General features: G+C 38.9%; 1 pseudogene; it reads left to right on the top strand.

Annotated features, from left to right (window-relative positions):
- The first annotated feature begins 967 nt into the window (after window positions 1–967).
- LOC142846819 (protein FAM229B-like) lies at window positions 968–2,970 on the top strand (annotated as a pseudogene).
- Window positions 2,971–10,244: the final 7,274 nt, after the last annotated feature.

Raw genomic sequence — 10,244 nt, 5'->3', positions numbered from 1 at the left:
GCCAATAAAAAGTTAGAACTAATGCACCAAGTAGTGTTTTAATTAATGCAGTTTCTGTGTGGTTATTTTGGTAGTCAGGGCAGCCAGGAACACTCTAGCAGCCTCTTACTACAGTTCAAACATGTAAGCAACCCACATGTCTGTCCATACAGGAATAAATGAAATAAACAACATAATGATGTCCCTTCTTTGATTTTTCTGTATGTACAGACACAACCTGCTGAATCTGTTCCTGTGTTATTTGCATGAGAGGGAGGGGAGGCATGGGAGGAGTTGAAGAAATAAAGAAAATAAAGGAAAATTATTCTATTGTATTTTATTTCAAAAATTAAAAAAGTATGTCAACAAGACCTGACAGATATTCTCTGAATTCAATTCTGCTATAGTGATACTTTATTTATTTTAATAAATAAAGCTAACCACACTAGTCAGCCATACAGGCCTGGCAGTGGTGGCACACATCTTTAATCTCAGCCAGCCAAAGTAGTTACGTGTAGAGGCTGGGTGGTAGTGATGCAAACCTTTAATACCAGCACTAGGAGGAATATAAGGCTCCATGAGACAGGAACTTGCTCTTCTCAGTCTGAAGATTTTGTAGAGAAAAGAGCTGTCTAGTGGTTGGTTGCTTTACTTTTCTGATCTTTTAGCTTGAATCCCATTATCTGTCTCCAGATTTTTATTGTTCATGCTACGCGATACCCAATAATATTATACAAACTTTAACAGTATATTTATTTTCTCAAATACACACAGGACATTTTTTAGGGTACAACAGCTGTTAGGTCACAAATTAAAGTACCTCTCCCAAACACAACACAATGAATATAGAAATAGATAATAAAAGTAAAACTATAAATTTACAAGTTTTGGATGTTGAATTACATGCTCCTACATAGCCATGTCTCAAAGAATAAATCACAAAGCAAATCAGAAAACAGTTAGAGGTGGATGACCATGAGAAGACAATATGTCAAAGCCCAGGGACACAGTGGAACAGCACAAGAGGAAGCCTGTGCCTACACATTCTTTTTTTTAAATTTATTTATTTATTAAGGATTTCTGCCTCCTCCCCGCCACCGCCTCCCATTTCCCTCCCCCTCCCCCGATCAAGTCACCCTCCCTCATCTGCTCGAAGAGCAATCAGGGTTCCCTGCACAGACACTAAGGGCATCATTGAATAAATGGGACCTCCTGAGACTGAGAAGCTTCTGTAAAGCAAAGGACACTGTCACTAAGACACAAAGGCAACCCACTTACTGGGAGAAGATTTTCACCAACCCCGCAACTGACAAAGGTCTGATCTCCAAAATATATAAAGAAATCAAGACATTCTTGAGAAAGTCACACAAAGCCAGAAGACTCATGCTTTCTGATCTCAACACTTAATAAAAATAACAATAATCCAAACTGTGTTAGGCTGCCATGAAAACAGACATACAGACAATGGAATAATTCCCAGAAATGAGTTCTCTTCTTTTTGATCAGAAAATAATTTTGAAAAGGTTACCAAGACTATTCAATGAGAAAGCAACTCTCTTTCCAACAGTAGTGCTGGGAAAGAGATCTGCACTCCCCAGGCACAGCCCTTTGTTCACGGTCAGCAAAACGGATCCAATATCTGACACAACAAAACTCAGAATAAAAACCAGGGCAGCATTCTTCATCAGATTTGGAAAAGACTTCTTGGATGTGACACCAATGGCCCCAGCTACAAAATAAACATTAACACTTCGTGATAATTAGAACTTGTATTCATTAGAATGTGATATCAGCTGGGTTAAAAGGGCAGCAAAGAGATGGCGGGAGACAATTAAGTAATATATTTGGATAAAGTATAAATAATCCAGAATGCACAGGGAACCTCTAAAGTCACTCATAGTTTAACAACTGGACTGAATACTGGGAAAGGGATCCAAATAGGCTATTTCCAAAGACAATTGAAAAAGCATTGATAAGCACATAAAAATATACTTCAGCATCACTAATAATAACCATGTGATACCATCTCATGCTCATTAGGACATCTACTGTTGACAAAACAGACATAACAAAGAGTGGTGGAGATCTGGAGAAATTGCCGTCCTGTGTTCTGTAGTGTAGCACTTGGACACATTTATTGTGAAAAGCAATATGGCAGTTCCTCACAAAATTATAAACAAAATTGCCATTTAGGTCTTCAAGGCACTTCTGTATTTCTACCCAAATAAATAGAAAATAGGTCTTGAGAACACACCCATATACCCATGTTTATAATGTATCATTCATTGTGGTTCAAACCTGTAAGCAAATTGCATATCTGTCCACATAATAATAAATAAAATTCGATGTAGTTGTGCAATGGATTAGTTGTCAGCTAATCTACATCACAATGCTCAGCTAAATAGTCACTGCTAGTCAGAAGTTCTAAGTATGGACTTGGGGAAGTAGGAAGTGAAGTCATAAAGACAAGAGTGAACTGTGCTCATGAGAGCTGAGGCATAGTGACATGGGAAATTCCTCTTTAATGGGTGGTGGCTGCACATCAGAACACACTAATACCACTGAACAATTCCCGTAGTCATTTTTCATTATGTGTATTTTCACACATCAGAAGAATGGAGAGTGAGGGGGTCACAGGAGCATTTGATCACCATTCCATTGGCAAGACCAGCCTTCTGTGGAAATTAGTGGAAGCAATTGATTTATTTATCTCCACAGGAATCAGATAGCCTGTTCTGATTTTCAGTGGATTCTGCCTTTTCAGTTTGGGATTCAGTCAAGAAGGTTTCCAGTGCAAGGAGGAGATTCTTCAACTGGGCTAGAATTGGGCTGAGTTCCAGTGCTGCCTAGAATGGGGAAGAGATCGCACCTAGCAAGCAACTCTGAAGATGTCCTGGAAGTCATCGACTGATAATAACTCAAGTTCCCATTACGGTCTATACAACGATGCAGAAGTCACCTGCATAAAGCAGCAAGGAAAGACATCTGTAATAGTATCGTTAAGTCTTCTCTATCAGTGGTTGACTGGGTCAAGGGTCTGAGCCATTGTTGTGGGATAATCTTTTTGTACACTGTAAAGATGTATCTCTGACTAAGGCACCGTCAAATTGATTTAATAAAGAGCTGAATGGCCAATAGCTAGATAGGAGAAAATGGACATACTGCAGAGGTGAGGGGCAGATTTGGAAGGCCTGGGAGGTGAGCAGGACTGGGGTGCATGATGTGGCATTTCCAAAGAATCAATAAATAATTACATTAAAAATTAAAAGAAAGAAATTTATGTTCTTAAGAAAAGAGCATCTGGACTGTGGGATGCTGAGGTTTCAGAGGTTGCAATTACAAGGAGAAGTTGTTTGTCCCAGTTGAGAGGACATAACTGGGATCACTATTAGATGCTTAAAGATAGGGTCATCAGGAACAGAGAAGAGCCCTTTTAAAAAATGTCACCAACTGCTTGATGGTTCAGTGTATAACTTTATCTTTGGGGATTCACAAGAGACAGCTTAGAGAGCAGGCTCTCAGGCACAGGGCAACTCTGCTGTCACAGCTGTCCCTTAGAGGACACCGTGAAGCTAGTTTTAACCAAACTGAGTACCTACTGTCTTCAGCAGGGTGAACATCACTACTGAGCTAAATTTGAAACAATAGGGAAAAGGATGCCAAGAGGAAGTTCTTTCTCCCTTTTCCACCTGGTAGCTTCCTTTCATTCTCTTCCAGAAGTTAAGCTCATGTGAATCCCTGATGAGAGGAAAATAAGGTTAGCAGACATATAGCCTTGGAGTCAAAGCTGGTAAGAAAAGTGATATGAACCTGGGAGACATCAGCAAAAGCTCTCTGTCAGCCCACAACTGTGAGGAGTATCTGAAAATAATTGAAATCTCAGTCTGCACCTATGAGTGAAAAGGACTTGGAAGCAAAGAAGAGGCTTGGGATAAAGCCTGTTAGGTGGAGAGGCAGGCATTACCCTAATGTTCTCTCCCAGTTTTCTAAGGCTGAGAGAGCCTCTCCTTCCTGTACCATGCTTGCCTAGCTCTGTAGCTGTTGTGACATTCCTGGTAACCCCTAAGTCCTTTCCTGTTCTGAGTCTTCAGGGAACCCCACGAGTTTTGACTTCTTAATATTAACCCTGGGAATTTTCTCTCAATCAAAAAAAAAGTGTTTATTTTGTATGCTTGCACTCTGACCTTCAAATGATACTTCTCTCCAACAACAAAAGGGCAAATAGTAGCCCATCTTTGTATTACTCAATCTCACATAACTTACATCATAGAGAACGCTATTCATCTACCTGCCTATCAGTCCAAAGATTCATTCAACGATGACTTGTTATATTGAGATGATTCTTAATGCTAGTCATAGCAGTGAGAAAACAGACTGTGGGTCTGCTCTGTGTGTTTCTACTTCAGTGGGAGGAGGCAGCAGAGACAGACAATACACAAGCCAGGGCAACATAGAAGGTCACAAAATAATGAGTCCTACAAGGCACTAAACAGAGAAACATGAGGAGATGAGAGCGGTGGAGTGTGGGGGTGAGTGTGTGACGGAAATGGACTCTGAAAAACTGGCAGTTGAACAGACATAAGAATGGCATCAGTCCTGAGAACAATTATGAAAAGGGCAATTAATTATAGGTCAAGGGAAATTGGAAGAAAAACGGAGGACTGAAACAAAAGCATATCTGACATGTTGAAGGACCAAACCAATCAGCCAAGAGAATTAGGAAGAAACTGGGGTTAATGAGATGGAAACCGGCGCCAGACACAACAAATCACAAAGTACTCCCTAGGACAGACGCAATTCACCCTAAGTGAAACAAGAGGCCACTTAGAGGGGATGAACAGGAGGGAAGGAATATTTGATTTAAATACAACAAAATACCCTGGGGTTTACATGGCTTTCCTAGTTCCTAAGAAGAAATCAGTTAGAAGAGATACCATTTTACTACAAAGAAATAAGAAACAACTAAATCACAAAAGCAGTGTCTTACCTATTTTCTTGTTAAAAAAGTTAATTTAATAGGTTTTCAGATATCATTCATATGCATGTATAACAGGAAAATACACATGAACTTAATTGGTTGAAGTGTTGCCAAAGCCTTCTTCATGTTGAGTTCATTATTTCCAAAACAGTTTCAATTAAGTCTTCAAGGGAGACAGTGTACTTATTGAGCACCGTTATGTGCTAAAAATTTGAAAATTTTAAAGATGTGCAGTCTGGTTTCACCAAGCTTCTGATCCACTGGTAACATAAAGCAAGAGAAGAGCAGGACAAAAAAATGCATTCAATACACATGCACACATGCAAATGCTGCCTCTTCTTAGAGCCCTGCTTAAGAATGAACTTGAACGTCAGACAAAACTGGGTTTGGTTCCTACTTGCCATCTATGTATCCTTGAATGCCTTTGGTTCCAGATTTCCTCTGAATAAAAACTACCCTGCAACATTACTTAGGGTAAAATAAAATACTGTGTGTAAAATTCTACTTAGTAGAGTATTGGTTACAATTCTGAAACTTTCAGTCACCCTATGAGCATGCTCTCAAGTTAATGCCTATGCCCATGACGCCTCAGGTTTTTCTGGCTGATTCTCTATCTCAGTTACACTTGGGAAATCTAAACAGGTTGTGTGTGTTTGTGTGTGTGTGTAAATTTATCACAATATGACAGTTTGGCCTCATGATAGTTAATTTGGTATCCCTTTCCACCAATCATGATATTTCAGAAAGAAACATCTTGTTGCCCCTTTTGGAAAGTAGATAGTTTTCATGTATCATTCTCTTTATTTTGTAGAAAGAAAACATGAAAGATGGAAAGGAATGTGATCGGAATGCTCATTAAACAATGCTAAAGGCCATTGCTTGTTATCACAAATATCAAAAGAAGTGGGGAGAGACCACTGAGCTTGTTCTGTCTAGGAGCCCTCAAGTTACCTCGCTCTGTGTTACTAAAGCAAATACTTCCCTGATACCGCCTGGCGTTCAGAAGACACGCAGTGCTCACAGAACACTCCACAAATCGTGCTGGAAATGTCTGTAGTCTGCTCATTCTTCCTGACTATATTCTTACAGGTAGTGTTAGGCACCATGGTCATCTCATATTTATACAGAGAAAATTCAGTGAAATAGTTCTTATCTTAGATGATAAATTGTTAGTTGAAATATTCTAGGGAAAAGCTTCTTCAAAGGAAAGTGGACAACCTACCTACAGAATGTAGTTTCTTTCTTTCTTTCTTTCTTTCTTTCTTTCTTTCTTCCCACTCGCTCTCCTACCTATTTCTTTTTTTTTCCCTCTGGGTCTCATTAGGAATCTCATTTGCTGCTGAGGCAGTGAACTCCACAAAAGCAGGTACAAGGGAGGAACCACTGAGGGAGTAGGCTGGAGCCAGAGACCTTTACGGGTCCAGGCCTAAGACAGGGACCTTCATGGGAGCAGGCCTAGGCCAGGGACATCTATGGAAACAAGTCTGAGCCAGCGACCTCCATCTAGAGCAGATGTGAGGCAGCAAACTCCACAGGAGAAGGTACAAGGGAGCAACCACTGAGGGAGCAGGCCCAAGTCAGAGACATCTGCAGGACCAGGTGATAGTCAGGGATCTCTGAGAGAGAAGACCCAAGCCATGGACATCTGTGGGAACAAGCCTGAGCCAATTACCTCAGCTATAGCAGGCTGAAATAGAGACAATAAAGAAAACACAGCCAAGGGAATTACAGAAATGGAAATTATGAGAAGATTATTAGGAATCACAAATGAAAGCAGAATAAAAGAAATGGAAGAAAGAATTACAAGCACTGAAGATACAAGAGGAAATAGACTCATCGGTTAAAGAAAACATTAAATATAACAAAAACTTAGCACAAAATATCCAGGAAATATGGGACACCATGAAAAGACCAAACCTAAGAATAATAGGTGTAGAAGAAGAAGAAGAAGAAGAAGAAGAAGAAGAAGAAGAAGGAGGAGGAGGAGGAGGAGGAGGAGGAGGAGGAGGAGGAGGAGGAGGAGGAGGAGGAGGAGGAGGAGGAGGAGGAGGAGGAGAAGGAGAAGGAGAAGGAGAAGAAGAAGGGAAGAAGAAAGAAGAGAAGTCCAACTCAAAAGCACAGATAATTTTTTTAGCAAAATCATAGAAGAAAACTTTCCCAACCTAAAGAAAGATATACATGTGAAAATACAAGAAACTTACAGAAAACCAAACAGACTGAATCAAAAAAGTCCCCTTACCACATAATAATCAAAACACTAAACATGCATAATAAAGAAAGAATATTAAGAACTGCAAAGGAAAAAAGCCAAGTAACATATAAAGGCAAACTTATCAGAATTATACCTGACTTCTTAATGGAAGCAATGAAAGCCTAAAGGTCCTAGTCAAGCATTGAGATAAACCAGACCAAGAAAGACAAATTTTATATGTACTCACTCATAAGCGGCTTTTAGACATAAAGCAAAGAAAACCAGCCTATAATTCACAATCCTAGAGAAACTAGGCAACAATGAGTACTCTAAGAAAAACATACATAGATATAATCTACATGGAAAGTAGAAAATGAGTAAATTGGGAGCATGGGCACCATGGGAGAGGGTAGAAAGTGAAAGGAAATGAAGGTAGGGGAGCAGAGAAAAAATGTATAGCTCAATAAAATCAATAAAAAAAAATCTCGTTTGTCATTTGGCTTGTTTGTGTAAATACTTAAACAAGTATCTTTTAAAAGATGTATTTAAGAGATTCATTCATATACTTGTAAAAATTGGGTCAAGATATAGAGTAACCATACTTAGTACTACTTTGCATTTGGTTTATGTATATTAAAATATGTTTTAAATGGAAATAATTAATGCTTGCACAATATTTTTTAATTTTTATACATGGGACATTTAGCTTTAGATTGTATTCCAAATCAAATGATATTAGCTGTGAATATTATCATTTTTTAACTTTTTAAATTTAAACAAGTATCTTTTTTTCTTTTACATACCAATCTCAATTCCCATTCTCTCCCCTCCTCCCGTTCCCTCCTCATTTCCCCCACCTCACCCCATCCACTCCACAGAGTGTAAGACACATTGCTTTGAGGAAGGACCAAAGGCCCTTCCTATTATATCTAAGCTAAGCAAAGTATGCCTCCTAAGAGAATGGGTTCCAAAAAGTCAAAACAAGCCTTAGGAAAAAATCCTGGTCCCACAGCCAGTGGCCCCATGGTCTGCCCCATCCATACAACTATCATCCACATTCAGAGGGCCTAGTTTGATCCTATGCTGGTTTTTTACCTGTCCATCCAGAGTTGGTGAGCTCCCATTCACTCAGGTAAGCTGTTTCAGTGGGTGTCCCCATCATGGTCATATTCTCACTCCTCCCACTCTCTCTGCCTGGACTTTGGAAAAAATCCAGTGCTCTTTTGTGGCTTTTGGGTGAGTCCATACCATGCTCATCTTTTTGGGTCTGCATTAATTCACTCAGGATGTTTTTTTTTTCTAGTTCCACACATATGCATGCAAATTTAAAGATGTCATTGTTTTTTACTGCAGAGTACTACTCCATTGTGTAGATGTACATTTTCTCTATCCATTCTTCAGTTTAGGGTCATCTAGGTTGTGTCCAGGTTCTGGATCCTGTAAATAGTGCTGCTATGAACATAGTTGAAGAAAGGTCCATGTAGTATGATTGGTCATCCTTAGGGTGTATGTCCAAGAGTGTTATTGCTGGGTCCTAAGGTAGGTTGGTTCCCAATTTTCTAAGAAATCACCATATTGAATTCCAGAGTGACTGTACAAGTTTGCATTCCCACTAGCAACGGAGGTGTGTTACCCTTACCACACATCCTCTCTAGCATAAGCTATCATTGGTGTTTTTAATTTTAGTCATTCTGACAGGTATAAGATGGTATCTCAGAGTCATTTTGGTTTGCATTCCTCTGATGGCTAAGGATGTTGAACATTTCCTTAAGTGTCTTTCGGTCATTTGAGAATTCTCAGTTTAGATCTGTACCCCATTTTTAATTGGATTATTTAGTATTTTGATATTTAATTTCTTGAGTTCTTTATACATTTTGGGGATCAGTCCTCTGATGTAGGATTTGTGAATATATTTTTCCACTCAGTAGGCTGTCTTATTTTTTTTTTTTTGGTTTTTCGAGACAGGGTTTCTCTGTGGCTTTGGAGCCTGTCTCTAGACCAGGCTGGTCTCGAACTCACAGAGATCAGCCGGCCTCTGCCTCCCGAGTGCTGGGATTAAAGGCATGCGCCACCATCGCCCAGCTAGGCTGTCTTTCTGTCTTATTGACTGTGTCAATTGTTTCAAGATGCTTCTCAGTTTTAGAAGGTCCCATTTATTTATTGCTGCTCTCAGTGTTTGTGCTACTGGTGTTATATTTAGATAATGATCTCCTGTGTCCATGCCTTGAAAACTACTTCACACTTTTTATTTTATGAGGTTCAGTGTAGTCAGACTTATATTGAGGTCTTTAATCCATTTGGACTTGAGTTTTGTGCATGTTGATAGATATGGATCTATTTTCATTCTTCTACATATTGACATCCAGTTATGCTAGCAACATTTTTTGAAGATGCTTTCTTTTTTCCATTGTATAATTTTAGCTTCTTTGTCAAAAATCACATATTCATAGGTGTGTGTAGTAATATCCAGGTCTTCGATTAGATTCCATTGGTTAACTATCTGTTTTTATGCCAATACCAAGCTGTTTTCAGCACTGTAGCTCTATAAGAGATCTTGATGTCAGGGATAGTGATGCCTATGGAAGTTCCTTTTTTTGTACAGGATTGGTTTGGCTATCTAGTTTTTATTTTTTTTTAATTTTTCCATATGAAGTTAATTACTGTTCTTTCAAGGTCTGTGAAGAATTGTGTTGTGATTTTCATGGGGATTGCATTGAATCTATAAATTGCTTTTAGTAAGATTTCCATTTTTACTATGTTGATCCTAACTATCAAAGTGCATGGGAGATCTTTCCATTTTCTGTGTCTTCTTCAATTTCTTTATTCAAAGACTTAAAGATCTTGTCAAACAGATCTTTCACTTCTTTGGTCAGTGTTACCCCAAGATATTTTATGTTGTTTGTGGCTATTGTGAAGGGTGATGTTTCTCTGATTTCTCTGTGATCTTCTTTATCGTTTGTATATAGAAGGGTTACGGAATTTTTTGAGTTGATCTTGTATCCTGCCATATTAATGAAGGAGTTCCCTGGTAGAGTTTTGGGGTCACTTATGTATACTATTTTATCATCTGCAAATAGTGAACATCTGACTTCTTCC

Source organism: Microtus pennsylvanicus, chromosome 3 (genome assembly GCF_037038515.1).
Source record: "Microtus pennsylvanicus isolate mMicPen1 chromosome 3, mMicPen1.hap1, whole genome shotgun sequence".
NCBI lineage: Eukaryota > Metazoa > Chordata > Mammalia > Rodentia > Cricetidae > Microtus > Microtus pennsylvanicus.
Note: the sequence above shows the minus strand (reverse complement) of the source record. Positions and strands in the feature narration are given on the sequence as shown.